The 20,685-nt window shown below is 39.6% G+C and overlaps 1 protein-coding gene across 12 annotated transcripts in view; it reads left to right on the forward strand.

Moving 5' to 3' along the window:
• Nucleotides 1-20,685, forward strand: part of NAALADL2 (N-acetylated alpha-linked acidic dipeptidase like 2) — a 531,897-nt gene that overhangs the window by 220,954 nt on the left and 290,258 nt on the right. The window lies entirely within an intron of this gene.

The raw sequence follows: 20,685 nt of genomic DNA on the forward strand, positions 1-20,685 counted from the left end.
ATATGGAGAAATCAGCTTTCTAAATCCAGTGAGCTGTGGAATGGCATTATTGAACAGCAAGATTTTTAGACTTAGTTTTGTAATATTCATGCTTTAAGAAATCCCCATTTAGTCGCAATGACAATTGAAGTGGATCCTGACTTGTTTTTCAGTCTATGAGGTGAAGTAAACCTTTAGTCTGCATGGGTGGTAAAGTGGAAAAAATTGAAATTGCTGAACTCTGAAGGACTCTGATTTTTGAGCACCCAAACAGGCAAATAACTCCTTTTCCCAAGCTATTTTTTAAATTTACCTCATCGTAAAGCCAATGTTTAGGTCCTTAGGACCTGTTTTATGGGTATAAAGTGTTGTAAAACACTGAAACCCCTGATTGGCCTTGAGATATATAGATATATATATATAGATACATATAGATAGATATGTATATCTTTTCTTAATATGGGCTATTTCCACTCTTTGGAAAGTTTATATAGCACTCATCACTGTGGTATCGGAATACACCATTGGCCCAATATAATCACTTTCTTGTAGCAGTGAATGTGGAAGAGACCAGGTTTTCTGTCCTACCTTTGAAATGTATTTCTATATGAAGGAGGAAATCAGCTTGCTTCAGGCTTATGGAACTGACCCGAAGCAGTGGAAGGGGTTTTTTAAATCTTTTTTTTTTCTTTCTTTTTTCCCCCCTCGTGATAAAGGAAATGCATTGATGGCTTTTTGGCCCCTGCAGGGCAGAACTGACCGAACTTACGTACCTGAGGTTACAAAGGATTGTTGTAGCGGAAATCTAAAGAGCTGGTCTAGGTGTATCAGAAATAAATTGAAAGCGTTCTAACATTCTTTTTTTATTATATTTGATAAGCGAAACTTAAAAGCCTTGAAGTGGTAGTACCGTGTCTCAAGCCAAGACTTACTAAATTCAAGGGAAAAAAAAAAGTGTGAAAGGCTTGATGTCAGTTTTCATGAGCTGATCCATCTCTACTTGATGGATCTAATTATTTCCATAAAGAGAAAGCTTATAGTTGATGAAAAATTGTGATTTTTGAGGGGTAAAAATTCAACTTCTTTATCAGCTTGGAAAGGAAATTAGACTGAAGTCTGTCATGGGGCTCAGTCATGAACAAAGCATTTGAATAAGCTGAGCTCTACAGATTTGGTATTATAAGACTTACAACAAAATACAGAGAATTCTGTCAGTCTTATGATCATATTCCAATACTTTATGTTTTGGGGTTGGGAATAGCTTTTCGTTCCTTTATTTCAACACTGTTTGAACTATTTCAGCTAGCTATTAGGATGTTAGTGAGAATCTGGACCTGAAAGGAAGGGAATTATATGAACACTTTGGATGTTACGAAACTTAGGTTTCCTTTTATTCTTATTTCCTCATCCTTTAATAAACATATGTTTCTTAAAATTTGGTAGTTTTTTCAACAGTTATAATCAAGGATGAATTTGGCTGCTTATCAATACTGTATATAAATAGATGAACAATGCTTCTAGTATGGTGCAGTACCCAGAAGATAGATTTTCTTAGGCCAGCATTTTGATCGAAGGCAGAGTTGTGTGCGCTGTAAATTGCATGTTGTGTTAAGTTGCTTTCCCGCGACATCTCCTTGGCAGGAGTCGGAGCTATCGCAATGAAACCTGTGTGCATGTAGCCCCACAAATACAGAGCACGCGACATATGTTCCTTGGGAAAAAAACAAAAAACCCTGACAAAATCAATATATGTTATTGTAAGACTTCCTTCAATTTAATATACTTTGAATTATGAGGCTAAGTGGCAGCTGCTCAAATTGCAATTCCTAAATGTTACTCAGAATGACATTAATTTAATTTTCTTAGCTTACTACTTGGATCAGACTCAATAACAGTGAGAAATTTTGCTAACAGTCCTGAAAAAGGAATTAGGAGAAAAATGCACACAAGACACAGCAGTGCCAATCGTATTAAGCAAGTGCACCTCACCTTGATGTGCTTGGAGATCGGGAGTAGGAACTTTCTGTTAGCATGAAATCCGCTGCAGTCAGGTGAACCTTGAGTATTGGGGCCTCCTGGGCTTTTCTACAACTTGAAGTGCACCAGGAGACTCCCCTTGATTTCCCTAGGATTTGGGCTGGCTTCTGTGCGAGTTGAAGGAAGCTTCATTACCCAAGGATATGTTACGGAACGGAGGAGCACGTGCACGGTTTGCTGAAAGAGGAGACTTGGGCATTCCCGTGCAGCTGCTCCACTTGAGGTTCTCGGTAAGAGTTGAAGTGCTGCCCTTCTGTCCATCCCGTTCTGGCCGTCTTCGTCAACTGATTCCATTTTAAGCATCTTTTACAACAGGCATAACAGAAGTCATTAGGTAGCAAAACCCCCTGTCTTGGCTTTTGTTCTTTGAGCTGTCGAATAGCAAGACTTCCCGAGGAACATCAGCACTGCAGAGTTGCAGTGTGATTTAGCACAGTTGCAATTACTGGCTTTGGCTAAGTTGTCTAATCATGATACAGCCTAGGTAATGATCATCTCTGAAAATTTTTTAAACATCCCACCACCACCAGTAAGGAAGTGCTGACAGTGTTGACATTAAAAATAGAGATCAGTTCACTTTGGTCCTGGTGATTCAGAGTTTCAACAGGACTAAGAAATGCCTCACGGGCGGAAAGGACTCAGCATAAACAGCCGAAGGGCTCACCTTCCCCAGCTTGTTGTCTCATGTGCCAACAAAAATTGGGACAAATGTTGTTAATAATATTTAATCAGTAAATCTAATATTTTAGAAGTCTAAATGTTAGTTTGATGAGATCTTTAAAAGAGAAACATACTGTTCTGCAGTATGGGCAGAGCCAGCACTGGTAAAAACAGCCATAATTCTACCAGCATCATGAGCTGATGGGACTCTAATAGCATTACACCAGTTGGTGCTGTGAATATATTTCTCTTCACTTTTCCTTTGGAAAGATGTCTGAGAAGGTTATAGCTCCAGTCTGCTGTATCTTGGCTCCTGCCAGCATTACAGGTGGATGTGAAAAGGGCACGTCCCACATTCGAAAGAGCCCAGATGGAAGTTAAGAAACAGAGTATCTGGAGCACTGTTTAAAATTGTATCTGTAACCAGTAGAACCAATTGGGGCAGCGTAGATGGACCAAGCTGGTAAGGTTTGTAGCCTGAAAAGTAGGCTCTCCGTTAGGATGGCTAAGTCAAGACTTCACGGTCAGAGAGCGTTCTCAGAAGCGTTTTGGAGATGGTGCGGCAGGAGGGCATAATTAGAAAATAGTCATCTGTGTTGGATTCGGCAGTCTTGGTAGCCCCCGTGGAATGCGTGTGCAGATCCTAAATAAAATCTCTAGAACAATGAAAATTCAGTTCTCAAAAGTGAAGTCTTAAGTTTATGATAATGCTTAGGATTCTAAGATATTGAAAAATACGCTGACATGCAGTGATTCTAAGCGTACTGCCAAATTTTCAAAAGTAAATGAAGCCAATTTGCAGTGAAAATGGCCATGCTTAAACTATTCTTGAAAATGGACTTCTGCTTTCTAATATCACTTAAGTGCATCTGAAAGTTCACCTGTTTTCTCCTCCTCACTGTGCATAAAGAGAGAGACGCTAAAGATGCATGTTTATCCTGTTTTTGTTGCACATCTGCCAGATGCGGTTTAGCTATATAATGTTTATTATTACATAATTGAACTATTCGGCAGATTAGTGTTTATAATGAGTGGATTGAATTTCTGTTGCCAAATTAAAGATCAGCCTGCCATTTGTGCTGTGCCGTGTCAGTTCCTTCCCTCTACCTCTTAGGCAGATTTTTCCTGCCCTGTTTTCTCATGGAAAATACAAGGGAAAAAATATAAGACAGTAGTGACGTTCTGGTCTCAATGAAGTTAGAGGGAGTATTGTCACAAAATTCAGTAGTGCTAAGATTTTGTTCATCATGTGTGGTGTTAAGCTTTCACATTTAAGCATGATGAATATTTAGGTTTTATGCAAACAGGACTTCATGGGATGTTTCCCATTAAGGTTTGAGTTGAATGTTAATAGTGAAATCAAAGGGGACAAGACTGTGAAAGCATGAAACGCAGCCAAAATACCATCTGTAAGACCTCTAATATTGTAATAAGTACTACTGCCCGCTGTGACCTCTTTTCCTTAAAGAAAGTATTTTGTACTGTATTTTTGGCAGTGCAAAGTATTTGAATAGAAGAAATATAAGAAGTGGTATTTGCATTTTGTATGAAGTTATTTCAAGTTTGTTGCTCCAAAACAGCTAAAAATGAAACAAATCCTAAATTTCCTGTGAAATATGGAACTACCGCCTATACTTAATAGGAGGTTGTAATTTTGTTCTGACTTCCCTAAATTAAAACAGATAAGCAGAAAAGATGAATGTTGAATAGTAAGTGGAAAGAAAAGTAGGCAGTTGTGTTGATATGATAATTCTAGCTATTGCATTTTATTTATCAGAATAGTTTATTCTCCCAAATATTAAGTTTAAAATTCTAATAGCCTTATACTGCTTTGCTGTGTAGCTGCTTTCAAGGATCGTAGATCTCAGTGGCTATCGTAGATGCAGTCAACTTGGATACTTTTTTCCGTGGTTAAGAACGTGGGGCCACACACTGAAGGATGTTTTGCTCTTGTTCTTCGTCTGGTCTATTGCTTTTCATTCTGTATATCTTTACTCGAATGCTATTTTTGCTATGAATTTTTTTTTCCCCCTTGAGCAACAGGGAGGCTTAAATCCCTTCATAATACATCTAGTTGTAAGTAACTGTCCTTTGGAGGCATATCTGTTCCTTCTTCCAGCTGGTGATATCACCTGCGCTTTCTCACAAATCCATCTGTGGTAGGAATCGATTCATCGCTGGTGCCCGGAGAAAAGGAGTTTACCTCACTTTCTGAGCGTGAGATAGGAAGCTGCCGTTCCGTACCCAAATGTTTGTTGTCTCTATCAATTATATTTAGCTCTGTTAAAAACTTGGAGCTTCAAACCTTTTTTCAGGTAAAAACCTATGAAACATATACCTGGCAAGCAAAATGAGCCCAAAACTTCTCAGCAAAATTAAATTCTTGTGATTTGCACTGAATTACATTTCCAAGCTGCTGCTTGGCAAAATTTTATCTGCTGTCCCAGGAGTGAGGAATCGTGGCAGGAGCAAAGCTTTGTCCCTTGCAGGAGGAGAACGAGGAGGGAAAGGAGAAATAAGTGATTTTGTTGTGCTCAGGGGCTCTGGTGGCTGTTCCTCCTGGGAAGGACCAAGAGACTCTGTTGAAAAGGGGTAAGAATAATGTCGAGCAAGTGGAAGTTTCCCACCTTGCTCCATCGCTACCTTGCCGATAAAGAATGGCCCTTGGAGCAGGAGGCAGCAGCTTTTAGAGAAGAAAGATGCCCTGCATGACCCAAACAGCTATCTCTGGAACCATAACTTGATAAATTTAGGCTATAGATGTCCAGTTATATCAGGTTTTGGGATTCCTCCCCAAATAGGGTGTATCTGGACCTCAGAGGTGTTAATAGAAAGTGTCTGTTTTACAGCTCTTTCATTGGTTTCATTTGATTTGTTTTTGTTTTTTTCATTTGCCAAACATAGCTCTTTTGTTGCTTTTTCTATAGAGGGGAAAAAAGGAAGCATTATATTGATATAGTGCCTGAAAAGGAGATGCAAATTTGTTCCTCTTAGCATCAGTCACAGCATCTGCTTATGAAGTTCCTCTTTCTTTTTGAGTAAGAACAGAATTTCACCGCAAATGTCTTGGCTTATTGTTTTTCAGCATGGTAAGGATACATTTAATGTTTCAAGTGCACTGTGTGGTTCGGTGAGAACAATTTTTCTCTCAGTTGATTATTTTTTGTAAGGGTGACCATAAAAATATATTGAATTTTAGATGTTAGATTTGGGAAGTCATTTACAGTAAAATCTGATCGTGTATTATGTCAGTGTCCTTTGTAAATGAAGTATACTATGTTGCTTTAAAATAATTTTTCTAAGTGATATACCAGCGTGATAGAGTAATGAATTAGATCCAATAAGCTGTATGTTCACATCGGCACAATAAATAACTGGTCCCTTGATGAATTTTCTTATCTGTCCCAGCCTACATGAATGGCTTCTGTCTTATTGCCTGTTTCTAAAAAACAGCATGCCGTTCTATGCTATAGAAAGAGCATCAAAATTGGGCCAACTTATGAGTTCATAAACTTGTTAAATGACAAAAAGTATCTAATTTTGTCTTAGAGATGTATGAAAATAAGAGGCATTGTCAAACCTCTGAGATGTTTGCTCCAAGAGGAGAGGCGGGAGGGTTGTAGTGTGTTGTGTATGTCCTGCATGGCTGTAAGAGAAGTGAGAATGATGCTTTTGAGTGTTTTAGCACAGTTGTGTTTTTCCAGGTTTTTTTCTCTTGTGGAATTGCAAAGTGTGTGGATGAGCTAGTTGGGGATTTTTAGAAGTTCTTTTTATTGTAGGTTTTTCTTTCTTTCTTTCATAAATCTGTGATTCAGTATCTAGTTTTAATGAAACATTCAGAGGTTCAGGAGGGAAATGTGAGAGACGGTGGCAGGGGACAGCTGAACGCTGCTGAGGATGAGGCCCCTGGGATGCAGTGCCCAGTCCTGCCCTGCATGAGCTGCAGCAGGAGCTGGCCCTGGATGTCATATGTGAGAGTGTCTTTTTGCAGAAAATCTGAGTGTTGGTCCAGAGCCTCGCATTTCCTAATAAAAAGCCATACCTGTTTTTGATCATCTGTAGAATGTAAATTAATTTTGCTCTAATCACTTATTTGTTGATTGCATAATCTGAGTTATTTTAGAAGTAGAGTTTGTTGCCTATTCGCCTTAAACCCATTTCTCAGGATTGTTTCTGTTGCAGCATGACAAACTGGAAAGGTAGTAAAACACTTGTGAATCACAAAGTGTAAACGATTTTTGTAGTGTTTGGTATAATTTTTTTATACTTTTGGGGAGTGGTAAGCTCTGTACCAGACTATATCTGAAAAAGAGAAGCCCTTGTCTGGACAATCCTGCGTATCCAGATTGCCTGAGTGCTTCTGCACCAGCGACAGCCCAAAGGCAGCGTTTAGGGGTGCGAGACCTATTCGCATTGCCACTCGCCAGTTTTATAGGTGTCATCGACTCATGTTTCTTTTAACAAAAAATAATCTGAAGGAAAAAGCGTGTGTGCTATTGAGATGACAACCAGTTTTAATTGCGGGCCAATTGCTTCCAGTGGCAAAGTATCAGGGGATGTGGGAATTGGACAAAGCTGTTCTTCACTGTCCGGTCTTCCCAACTTAACACAAGAAGACTTGGCAATTTTAGCTAGTGGTCCCAGGGACATACTTAGGAAGATAGCAAGAAGCTCAACCTTCCAGAACAAAACCCCCTTAACGATTTAATTAGTGGCACTAGATGTGCTGACTGTCTGCTAATTGCCTGAACCACGGCAAGCGTTTGCTCCTGCTGGGTTAATGGCCTTGGCTCTCAGCGTCTCTGCGATACGGCGTGGTTGGACGGTGGCTGCGTTCCCTCCAAGGAGATGGTGGCACAGGGCGTTGTGAAGAGCCCTCTTACCAAATTTCTTGAGGACCCAGCACACGCGAATGCCTGCTTAGGATGCATCTCTCATCTGCAGACGGTAAAGCTGAGGTCTGCTGGTGCTCCTGAGATGCAGCGTTGGAGGAGAGAGTTGCAATGCCACGGTGCGCGCTGCAACAATTAGGAGTGAGTTTCCTGCCTGTATACATAAGTCAAATTAACAAGGCCTCGAGGGGAAAGAGCTTTCTCAGCCGGGTTTGGTGGTGCTTTGACATCAAACTCCCCACAGTCAGCACCTATGAGAGCTCTTTACTGGCGGCTTGCTAATAAGTCAAGTTGCTCCCAAATTTACCGAGAGCAGCAGGACGACAATTAGTTGTGCAGTATTAAGTTACTGTTCGTGCAGCCTTTGTAACTGAAGGCTGCTAAGGAGTGCTGCTAGGGATCGATCAGAGATAATGAAATTGATATCGTCTGAATAATAATCAATTTTAATAAGTGTGTTCTCCTGTGGCCTTGCATTAAGGGGCTTCTCGTCTCAGTTCAATTCTCTTGGAAAGGTGATGAGTTTCTGAAGTGTAGTAGCTGCTGTTCTGAAACAAATATAAAAGGTATTAAAAAGTTGGGGCTTTTCCCAGTAATATTGTGACTTTTGCAGTGGAAGACTTCAAAATTAAACGAGCTCACTGGATGGATTGGCTTCTCTGAATTTCTGAAGAGTGCTCTTTACAGACAGAAAGGTAGATAATTCTGTGTATATGTATCATTTTTCTCAGTCTCACTAATGGACAACCTTTAAACATGCAAGTCGTCCCATCCTTAATATAAGCTTATGTTTCCCAAGCACATGTGTATTTGGCCCAAATTTATATACGTGCAATTTCTTGGTGAACTAGTGCCTGTCTAAATTAAAACATTGAGCATCACTATGCTTATTTTATGAATATTTTTCAAGGGTGAAAAGGCTGAAATATTCCAGTGAAATGGAATTTTACGAATTCATTTCTTTTCTTTTAGTGAACTGTAAAAACTGGAAAGCAAGTTCACGTGTTGCTCCCAAAACAAAGTGTTCTAATGGCTCAGAAGCAAAATTGTTTGGAAATTGCCTTTCTTGGGAAATTTTAGGTTTTTTTATTCCAACTTGGGATTTTTTTTTGGTCTGTGTGTTGACATTTACATCCAAAACAAGTTCTGGTCCTCAACTAACTTAATGTCCTAGTTTATCTTTTGCAAAAGTTAATTGCTTAAAAGAAGGGAGAAAATTCGGCACCTTTCAGCTGTTGGGAAATGGTCGGTTCTTTCCTATTCTCTGAGGCTTCCTGTACCAGCACTATTAGAATCATAAAGCCCACTATATGCAATAGTCTGAAGGTCTCTAATTTGTAGTGAAAAGATAGTATTTGAGGGGTTTGTTTATTTTACCTTTTTAACAAGCGCTCCCTATTCCTGTGGCCGTTGTGATCCCATCAAGGACCGACTTCTCTCCAGTCTGGCAAATTTTAGAAAACTCTTTGGAAAGGCGTTTGTGTGAAGTTTAGTATTTTTGCTGCGATATCAGTCTGGAGAAGGGAAGTGGTTTGGGAGTCTTTCCTGTGGAAGTTAGGATATGGCTGAAGAATGATGCCATAACCCTACATAATATGATATAATCCTACATAATGTAACATGATTGAAGTTTTAAATATGCTTCCCTGACTCAGTTATCCCATACTTGTGCTCTGCTCTCTGCAATGACACATTTTGCTTCTGTTCAAGTGCTGAACTGGAGCCTGTAGGCTGGAGCAGCCTAGGAGTTAAAATGGGTACGGAGTGCGTGAAAGTGTTAGCATGCCTTTGATGGAAACCTTTTGCTTTGTTTGAGCAGGGCAGCTGCGGTTTAGCAGAAAGCTCACGTATTTGCAGTCATTATTCTGACAGAGGCAGGAACGTGTTCCCGGTGGTTCTGGGATCTGGTTCCTCTTGAAGCTGCATGAGGCAGCGCTGATGCGGTGCAGATTGGGATTAGTTAATTATTTAAATAGCTGGGTGAATGCTACTTGTGAGCAAAAGGTGGCAGCTCTGGGAAGCTGCTTGTTTTGTGGCCATTTGTGAGCAATAGCTATTGAATACTCTTATTTTTAATAGATGCCAACCTAGGTAATGGGACCAGTGATGTACATTATTAAATAAATAGACAAGCGTAGAAAAAAGGCCATACAGCCATGAGTAAAGTTTCCATCCCCGGTCAACTATTTAGGGAACAAAGCAGGAAACTGAATTATTCATGAAGTGCTTAGTGTAAGGCAAATGGAAGCTGCCACTGTGCTGCTGGCAGTGCAAATTGTGGCTTAAAGAATACAAGTAATTTTCTTCTGTATTACCAAGGTTGTTTTTCATTGCTAATATTTCTAGAAACTATTTAAGAAAAGGAAATTCTGACAAGGAAGGAGTTAAATCTGTGTAGTTTCTCAGAATCCTAGTGCAGACCCTTGGGGGGGATTTTGGGATTTTGTTTCTAAATTATTCAGCCTATGTGCTAAAAAGATAAATAAGACATTGTGTTTTGGAAGTTAATACAGGTATTCCTTTTCTTCTAATGGAAAATTTAATCACTTTTTTTTAACTTGAAATAACTTTCATGAAGACCATTACATATTGCAGAAATATATATATGTGTGTGTGTGTTTGTGTATATATATATATATATATGTATATCTCCATTTATACATGGGTTTTTGTGCATAAGTGAATGCAGGTATTTAATTTTGTATATTAGCTGAGGTTCTGTCACATATGCTACTCATTTAAAAACTTCAGCTTGTTTTAGTGTTTACTATCATTTCTCCCCTGTGATAATGGCTGAAACTTGATTATTGTTCTAACCCCAAGACCAAGGCTTTTTTATTCATAAGTTCTTCATAACACAGTTACCGTCATATTTAAGTTCTTACGGTTTCAAAGGCCCAAGTGATGAAGGACTCAGTTCTGCAATGGAGCACTGAGCCTCAACTACCAGTAAAGTCAGTAGCATTTTCTTAGCATTGCATGAGAAATACAAGCTAGATCTGCGTTGGGGGTGCTCATCGCCTTCATATTGAAATGGATGTTATACAAAATAAAATACTAAATTATAAAATTGCATTAATTTGCAACGAATGTTTTAGGTCACTATTTCAAATGGTTCCCTGTTCCACATTTGTTTTATGAGAGTAAATGTTTTAGTATGCTGGGTGTATAAGTGAGCAGGGTTTTTTTTTGTTGTTACTATTTTTTAAAGAAATGTAATGCGCTGAGCAAAAAATGTTTCACAGTGGAAAAACTTCAAGAGCTCAGTCAATTTATCAAAAAGAAGATTGAGTGGTTAGTTGATCACAGTGCAGAAATACTCCCACATGGAAATAGATACCAGGGCTCCTTAATCTAGTGTGGGAAAAACAAGAAGCAATGTTTGCAAGGTGAAGCATAAGGTTAAAAATAGAAATAACCGGTAAAGGTAAGGTGATAGGCGAATGCAGCAAGTTTCATCACGACTTTATTACCAAGACTGGGTGTTCTTTAGTTGTGGAGCTCGACGCAAGCCAGAACGTGTGTGTGTCTGTGGCACAGAAAAGGCTGGGTGAGGTGATTTAATGGTTTCTTTTGATCTAAAACTTTCTGAATCTGTGTTTCATCAGTCTTTTTAAAGATTTCCCAAAGCGTACTGAGATCAGTTAAACTTGTTATACATACAAAAAACATACATCTTAGAGGGTAAGTTTGCAAACTCCTGGTACGTTTGAAGTGGCATTAGTTCCTCAGAAGGTAGCGCTTTTCTTTTGACTAATAGTAGTGCATTGATAATATGAGAAATTGGGCTGCTTTGAAATATAAAACCTGAATCTTGATCCTGCTTGAGCTCCTCAAAAAACCAATAGGAATTCTCTTGAAAAATAGCAATGTTAACTCTGAATTTTTGACTGTATTTTAAGATTATAATCACCATCTGTGAACTAGCAGTTGAAATACAGCCTGCATGTTTTAGTCAGGACCTTCTGTACCTTTGAGGCTGTGCAACAGGAGACGACAGCCTGAGGAGCAGAAGAGGTAAATTCTGCATGTATTCTGTATCACTTCTTTAAAAAACAAAAACAAACAAACAAAAAAAAAACCCCAAAAAACACCACCCAAACCAAAAACCTTTGGAATGAAAGGCACTGTGTTAATGCAACATATGCCTGGTCTTTTTACATTATGGGTCAAGTAAACTAACAGAAATTTTAAAAGCAGAGTGAAAATATTGTATTCTGCTCAGTCATACTGGGGGCAGTTTGGCCTTGTTCTATTAAGTAGCCCATTAACAGAGAAAGAAGTTTTTAAAATATATGTATCAAAGCCTAAAAGGACTGCATCTGCCTCTGTGTCCTGTCATTTATGGTCAGATGAGATCAGGTTCTGCAATGCTTCATTGATCAGCTTCTAAAACTGAGAGCTTTGATGGAGAATGGGAGCATTAAACTTTCAAAATGTTGCAGTTACCACTTACTTTCCTGTGTTATAAAGTTGCTTTAAATAGGATGTCTGAGAAGGCTTGATATTAATATTTGCTTTTGATTAATAAACCAAACTAAACCAGAGGATTTGGCTTTTGGCAGTAACAAATGCTGTGGCCGAGCCGGGTGGTGTCCCGCATCCGCTGGAGCTCTCTCGCAGGGACGCACAGCCCCGGGAGGCGCTGGGGGGGTTATCTTGGATTTGCAGCTCTCAGCCGGCAAAACTTGAAAAAAAACACAACACGCTGTTAAAACAAGAATCATTTGGTGTTATTTCCACAATACAAAGCTAAATAAATTAAATCCCGCTTTAGTGTTACGGATTTGGAAATTGGTTTTACATGCCTTCGTCACATCCTGACTGGATTAATCTAATTCCCTTTTTGCAGTTCTGCCAGCGTTGCCATTGCAGAAATTGCAGCGTGTCCAGATTGCAGCTGTGGCAATGATCAGTGAGTCCCTGAGGAAGAGCGAGTCTCACCGAGTTTTAAGACTCTCTCTTGAGTCTATTTTCTCCTGACTTGGTATGTCTCAAAGTTAAAAAGGTCTCTCTGTTTGGGAGACAGTTAATTGGATCAGGAGGAGTCATACCCAGGGGTAAATGCTGGAGGTACGATTGGATCCCCTTGTCTTCGTTAATGTAATTAAGCCTGACGCTAAAGATCAAATTATCCTTTACAAAATTAGGGCCTCAGGTAAGCGAGAAGCTCTTTAGGGATGGACGTTCTCTGTAGTGCTGCCGCTGCCTCGCTGGGGAGGCCGTGGGGGCCGGCCAGCAGGAACGGCGGTGCCTGGGGCTCCCTGGAGGACAGGGATGTCCTCCAAGGTTCAGACCTCTCGGGCTTCTGCTGTCCTGGAGCCGGAGGGTTCAGGGAGTGGCTGTACCAGGGTAGGAGAAGTCATGGCTGCAGAGCAGGGTGAATGATGCGGCAGTGTCTCACGCAGACTGCCACCTCCCTCCAATTGCCCCTCTCTCGGGAAGGGACCTAGACACTGCTCGTCCAGAATAAGCAATGCCGTTGCCTTTTTTTCTCCTCCTCATCCCATACACGGATGGCTCCTTGGCACATGAGGAGGAGGGCAAGGACTATGGTGTTATTTTGCAAATGTGTAAAATGCCATCCTGATGGCCCAGTGAGGTATGGAGGGACGGTGTTTGCTAATACAGCTGCTGTAAGAGGCCGAGTTTGCGTGTCCGTGCTGCTGCTATGGCTGCGCTTCCACGCTCTGGAATAGTGCTCCCGAATTCATCCTCCCTCGCCTCTAGCGCAGCTGCTCCGACTCGCTGGCGTCTTGGAAATTGACCCAAGGTTTGGTTCAAAATTTTTATCATTTGCGGGGACGAAATTTTTCTAATGGAAGTATGGTATCTTATGTACTGAATTTAAGTCCGTTGTCAATTGGCTGTCTTTGCTGTTACCTCTTCTGAATCGTCTCGGAGAAAACTCTGGGTCCTCGTGGGGCTTCCAGGTTGAGCTGGGCCCGCTGCTCCAGGCAGATGGCGTGGAACAACCAAGGGCCTCGGGGGGACTTGGTCTGAGCCGTCTTTGCTGAAAGCTGTTTCGTTTCTCCCAACCACCTGACTCGTATGACATCCACTCTGGTTTTCTTCATCTCGGATAAAAACAGTTGACGTTTTTGCCACACCTTTAAAACCACAGGATGCTGAATTGCTTTAAAAGCTTGCTCCAAATAGCTTTTACCTTCCAAAGAATTCTGGATGTTTGAGTTTGAAATGCAATTATTGAAGAACTCAACCTGCCAAAAAAGAATTAAGATTAGGTTATATGCTGAAACCTTTTGGTGCATAAAGACATTGTAAGTACTTGTATTTATTGTATGTTGAACAGGGGTTGCAGGCTGTGCTGTATTTTCTGACTCTTGGCTCAGCAGAAATGCAAAACAGATTTATCTAAAGATGAGCTTGGTGGTTGTTTGCCGTTATGTCATGAACAGTGACGTTGGCCGGGATGAGGATGGCGCTATTTCATCAATAAATGAAAATGTATTACCTCAAAAGAAAAGTTGTTACATATTCTAGAACAAGGGGAAAGTGACTTCATACAGATAAGTAAGGATAGTAGTAATGTCGTAAGGCTTACCATACTTCATGCACAAAGTGTTTCTTAGTTTCTTATGGTGGACTGCAGTAGAACAGGGACACGGGATGGATCATAAAAGTAATAAAAAGATAACTTCAAAAAAAGAATGTAATCTTACAGAAAATGACAGGGCAGCTATTCCAGAAGTAACAAAAGCGTATCATAATACCGTCTATCTAAAATCCTTTAAATAGATCACTTGATTGTAATGGAAAATTAGTGTTCTTTCCTAGATTCACCTCCAGCTATAAGGTGCATTATTATAAAAGCTTTGTGCATTGCAAATAATATACTAGCTTGTCTTTCAAGTGAGTATACTCTTAAAATTTGCCAGGAAAACTCTTATTTTTCATCATCTCCATGATGTTTTAAATCATGGAAATAGAACATCTTAAAGATTATTTTTCATTATTATTATAGCTGAAAGTGATATCTGTATCTGTTTGCAGTTTTTTGAGACAGTATCTGAACTGCCCTGTGAATATTTAGAAAAACATAGGAAAAATCAAGTGACTTTGACTTACAGTATTATCTGAGCCCAAAAAACTAGCATTAGCTTTGAGAGAGACCATATTCCACAAGTTTGGGAAAACTGGAGTGAACATTTGCTTACAGCTAATTATAGGGCCCAACTTTTATGTAATGAAGCTCTGCAGAGAAGTCCTTGCTTGATCTTGTAGGCTGCGTAACAAAAAGTTTTCAATTTGTTTTGCCTGTTTGCCAGAAGACTTCCAGACCTACTGGAACAATTATATCTTATCAGCCTTGAATATGTAGAAATTTAAAAGTACTACTCCACCAAATAGTTATCTCTATAGTTGCAATTTTGTACTTGGTACATCAGAGGAGGATTAATTATTTAAGGAAAATGAAGCTTGGATGAAGAGGAGAAAGACTCCTTGACGGCATTCTGCTTGGATTCCTTTCAGAAAGTGCGTTTGGTAAAAGTGTTTTGATTTCACCAGATGTAATTACCTTTATTTGAGTCTTTCTTTAAAAACAATGTTAGAACTAAATAAGGGGCAGGGTACAAATGATTATGTGAGCAGTATTATGCACTGGGAATCAGAAAAGGATGAGTTCCTGTTGTTGGGATCCTTCTTTAAAGAAATAATCAGATGTTTTATTTTAAATTATTTTTTCGCCGAATTTCCTGTAGAATTTTATCTTAATAACTTCCTTGTATAATCAGATTTGAGCAGAAGAGAGAAGCCTCCTAAATAAGGGTTCAGCTGTGACTGGGTTTCAAATCACTGTGCTTCCAGTATAGATAGAGGGAACTTAAATTAAAAAAAAAAACAAAACAGGAACTATGAATTAAAATGAGTGAGTAATGATCTGAGAGGAGCCGCAAACCATGTGATGAGCTAAGGCAAGTGACGTTCTTTTGAAGGCTCCTGAAATTCCTCTTGTTTTCCCCTTGTCCAAGAATTGTAATCCCCCTAATTTGCCCCCATCTTTGAGACCTTCTAAACATATTACTAGGTAGCATGAATAGTGCCTAGCCCTCTTTGAAAGGAGATTTAAAACTGCTTGATTTCTGTTTCAGCTCCCCTAGTATACGCTCACTTTCCTGATGTTCCTAGAGCTCTCCTGGACTTGCAACACTGTGACTGAATTCAAAATCTGTCATTTAAATTTTAATCATATTTATGGCATAATGGTGTGACCTTGCATCGTTTTAATGTTTTCTGTTTGTTAGAGAAGATGCCTAGAAAGCCTTGGCAGACCTAAGCAATAAGGAGTAACAGACTGGGAGGATTCTTTCTTTTAGATTGGGGGGAAAAAGTTGGCCATGCCTAGGCCTGGCTTTGGGACGGCGCCCAGGCAGCTCACCGCAGGCTGCCTCTCACGTTGCTACGCACCTGCTTTTTAATATTGCTCAGAATAAGTTGTTCTGCACATAGAAAGACTGAAATAACCAATGCCATGAAGTGATTGATTTCAGAAATCTGGTTTGTCAGGGATACAGGCTGTAAAGTCTTTGAGGTGGTGGATGCTTTTATTAGGTGACGATACGGTAGCCGGCGTTATGGAGCCTCGAGCACGGTTTCTGCTGGTTTGAGCCACCAAAATGCCAGCGACGAATCCTAACAGTGCCTCTGGTCTGCTGAACTCAACACCTGCAGGTGCAGCTTCTGCTGCCTGCGTGCTGAATGCACGCTTAGCCAGAATTATGTACAATGACAAAACTGTAAGCACCGAATTGGAGGGAGGGTGAAGATACGGCTGCCAATAAAAACCTAATTGTGAAAGTTGAAGATAAAGGCTGAATAGCCAGATTTGTATCAGAGATTGCAAAACTCCTGAAACTTACTGTTTTTACTACTTAAAAATGTTTGGGCTGGGCACTTCTGTTTATTTGCTTGTAGGTTAAGAGCTTATAAACTATGTCTGAGCTTGGAAATCAATCATACAGCTAAGTTATACATCCAGGAAAATGAGTTTTCTAGTGCAAACCTTGACTTTTACTATTGTAGTGCTGCAGAACACTGGCATCATAAAGGCCCTAATGATTTTGGCCTTAATTATGTATCTAAACACTTCAGTTGATAGATGTCCACTCCCCTTTAGTGGTGGAGGAGACTTAAAGGTGGAGGAGTCATTCGTGGAAAGAAGCTCGTGCTTTCTGTTTGGCTTTGTGCAAGACGCCTGTTGATTTAATAATTAAGGCGTGCGGCATGAGAGGTTCTGCGGCTGAAGCGCACCGGGCACCTTTTGAGAAGATTGGTACCCTGTGGCTACAGTTAATTTTGTTTTAAATATGTTTATTTTTACTGATACCAGAGAGTTCAGCTGGCGTTTGAATTGCTTCCCTGTCGAAGATAACTTGCTTTCAAATGGCAGCAGTTGAGTGGGGTATAAATAGAGGAAAAAATCCTCTGCAAAAATGGTACTGTATGTAAATCATCATCTTCAGGCAAGCAGTTTGCTGTTAAGTTGCAAGTTATGTCTTAAGAGTTGAATGATTTATGGGTTTGATTATAACGTTTAAGAATTGTGCTGCACATGCCTGTTTTTTAATAGCTTTTGTGTCATCGGGCTGGCAAATATTATGTCTGCGCATGAAAGTGAAGTTAAAACTCCTAACCGTATCTTAATGCAAGATTTGGAGAGAAATGGGTTTCAGAGGCGTTAATATTTTTTATGTCAGGCAAATGCTAAAAACTGATTCGAGTGCTCAGTAGCTCAGCGGAAACGTCAGGCTCGGGCGGGCGGGAGAGATTACGGCGAACCTGCTTGGCTGTGATGCATTATTTGCTGATGCTGTTTTCTTGTTTACATAGCGGGATTTGCATGGCTTGGTGCGCCAAATATCGGGCTGCCGAAAACCACCTGCATCTGCTGAGGTATTCAGAGAAAAACGCTGGAGGCTAGCCAGGTTTCAGCAGTGCTTATGCTTACGTGTTTGACGGTAACATCTGGCAACCCAGATGCTGGATTCGAGAGAGCCGTAATTATTTTGAGGGTAGGGAGAAGTTGTCACACGTAGTTATAATCATGCTACTATCACAGGTATTAGAATCAAAGAGATCATTTTGTTCTCTGCTGACAGCATATGTTTTCTCAGCTTTGGAGATGTGCTATTTTGATGCCATGCAATATGCAGATTAAGAATTACCTTGTTTTTAAGCGTTTTGAAGGGTAAAAAGGAGCAAAGAGAATGTAAATGCAAAATGTTTTGTTTCTTTAGAATACTAGTTCTATTGCCATTGGGGTGTCTGCCAAAATGTTTCACACTATGTCCTCGAGCTACTCATAAATAAGACTATTGGATTTTATACTAATGAAAGGAATGTGCCTTAGTTCTGTTTATCTCAAGTTTTAAGTTTTTCCTTTTCTTCTTCTTTTTAAACTGTCTGCATCACTTTTCAGACACAGTGTTGCTGGAAGAAATATGACAGGTGTGATTTGGGGAACTCATGTATTTACATAAGGTATTGTACAATAAATATTTAAACTCCGCTAAAAGAAATATTTAAACTCTGCTAACAGAAAAATTCTGGAAATTTTAATTCAGTTGGCCAATTTGATATCAAGAGTTTGCATCCCTTTTTATAAGAAGAACCTTTCATTGAAAACTAAAAATCTGCAATTGTTACTTCTTGATTTGTTTATAGTAAATACCAGGTTTTCTTCTTAAAGCTCTACATTTGGACATCTGTGGGAGTGGAAATGAGCATCTTGTGGAATTTCTCAAGTCTGGTCTGATGCACAGCAATGTTTTAGCATTTTTCTAGGCTCAGGCTTGCAGTAATAACATGAAAGACTTCTTAACTCAAGTTTCTAATGGTAACCAAAGGCCGGACTTTGCTGGCTAAATCTTCCTCTTCTCTAGATCTAGAGGAACCCAGCCGTGCACTTGCTGCTCTTTGCACTCTCTAGGACAGATCTTGTTCATCTTACACCTGCATGGATGTGAAGAGAATTTGGCAAAGTGGAATTGAATACGGGAGTCCCAAACTTAGACTATAAGTACCACCGAAGTCCTCCCAATGTCTCATCCCGCACATTCAAAATCTGAAATTAGTGTAAGAACATTTTTATAATACTTGTTTTTATTTGGCATTAGAAATTGGTGCTTTGCTTTCTTTAAAATATGACTTTACTTATATCTTCCTGAAAAGTGGGTGTTCCTTATTTAACCGTTTGAATAACTTCTGGTTTTGTTTTGCTGTGCTCATGGCTCTACTGGTGTAAGAATCTGCCATTGCAGCTCTTGCCGTTCATCTCCTTCCTTCCCCGGCTCTGGGGAGAGCAGCACTGACTATTGCTCTAAACGTTCTTGCAACACTTCCAGCTTCGTATTAAGTGATTGTAATCAAATTTTATTTTTTCAGCTCATTCTTCTAGAGGTCAGGAATTATTATTTTACAAAGAAACGGCTAGATGTATTCTGAGGTTTTTCTGCCTTACTCTGCAAGCTTGGACGCTGGTCGTGGCCGGAGACGGGAGGCTGGACAAGGGGGGCGATGCACCTTTTCAGACCCCTCAGCTCTGCAATGCAGCTGACTGTAGCTTCACAAGTGCTCAGGCTGCCAAGAGGGAAGTGAAACGATGAGCAGACTGTGTAGTTATTTCTAAAATAGTCTTATATTACTCTTTTTTAGCATTTGCGTCTTGATCTATGGAGAAGAATAAACTGCAGCTATTTTATAATCTTATCTATTTGTTTAAACAAAAAATGAAAAGTGTAGGCTTTTAACTTGGACTGTAATTGAAAGCAGACTTCTTTATTTCATGGAACTGCTTCTAAGATTATTTTTATTACCTTAAAATTATTTCTGTCTTTGGATGAGTGCAGTTCATTACATATAAGAATTCTCTATGTTTTTTCCTTATGACTTTCAATGTGATGTAATGTAGTTCTCACATCTGGAATGATCAGCAAAAGATACTGTTTTCAGAAACCTGTAGGATTTTGTTTTTAAGTGGTGTATTTTGTTGCAGTAAGTATGAGCGTTACACCAAAGGCATCAGAGGCAGACCTTTTACTGTACCTTAGAAAAAACTACTGAGTTTTAACTGCCTTCCGCTGCCAGTCGCGGTTGGGCTCACAAGGGCAGCTGTGAACGCATGCCCATTGCTGGTAAGCAAGTGCTAACAGTGTTTCTGACTTTACTCAGGTGTAGGAAAAAAAATCGAGTTGTGCTGAAGCAATAGTAAGACTTCTGCAAAAATCATTTTGTTTCCATTGCTGGTATACAAAAAGCGATGTTGTCTCTCTCTCCCTTGCCCTCCTGCAGGAGGAAGAGCAGCATAACTGTGCGGAGTCTTCCTCCCTCCTGAAAGACAGGAAGGCCCAAGAAATGTCTTTTGCAAATTATTTGCTTGTAACTTTGGTGCAGCAGTATAGGAATGCTTTTTGTGTGTGGAGGGGCTTCTTTTAAATACTGTCTGTAATGAACATCTACCTAAATGCTGCTTAAAACCAGAAAAGGTTGAAAGTGCATGTCAGGTAGACGTGGACAAGCAACAGATTTACTGCGGGAACAAAACCTTTTCTCAGTGGCAGAGGCACGAAATGTAGAAATAATCTGTTCTTTGTTACAGGATTCCTCGAAAGTGTAAAATTTTGTCCTCATGCTTTAAAAATTGGCTGGTTGCTTCTTTGATGATAACACTTTTAGTAATTTTAGATTTGTTTTCTTTAAGGTTGTGAGAAGTAGAGTTATGGGAACACTCATGATAATCTATACTATACTTACTGATCCATCTACTGCTCCAGAATATTAATAATTTTAAATATTTTTCTATTTTCATCACGTATGATAGAAATTACACAGTGACCTGAATCTTGCTTTTCATTAACCTAATGTTAAATCCTGAACTTTTCTGCTGGAGTCACTTTGGCGTTATACTGAGGTCTCGAGGGAAAGAATTTATACCACCTTAATTCTTAGGTATCTGATTTCTGCTACAAATATTGGTTGTTATTGAACTGTGTGTAATATATGGCCCATAAAACTTAATATTTTTATTTTCCCTTCATTTTTCATAAGTTACTGTGTTTATATTCTGGGTAAACCATTGCACTTGCATTCCGTTACA

Source organism: Dromaius novaehollandiae, chromosome 9, assembly GCF_036370855.1.
Source record: "Dromaius novaehollandiae isolate bDroNov1 chromosome 9, bDroNov1.hap1, whole genome shotgun sequence".
NCBI lineage: Eukaryota > Metazoa > Chordata > Aves > Casuariiformes > Dromaiidae > Dromaius > Dromaius novaehollandiae.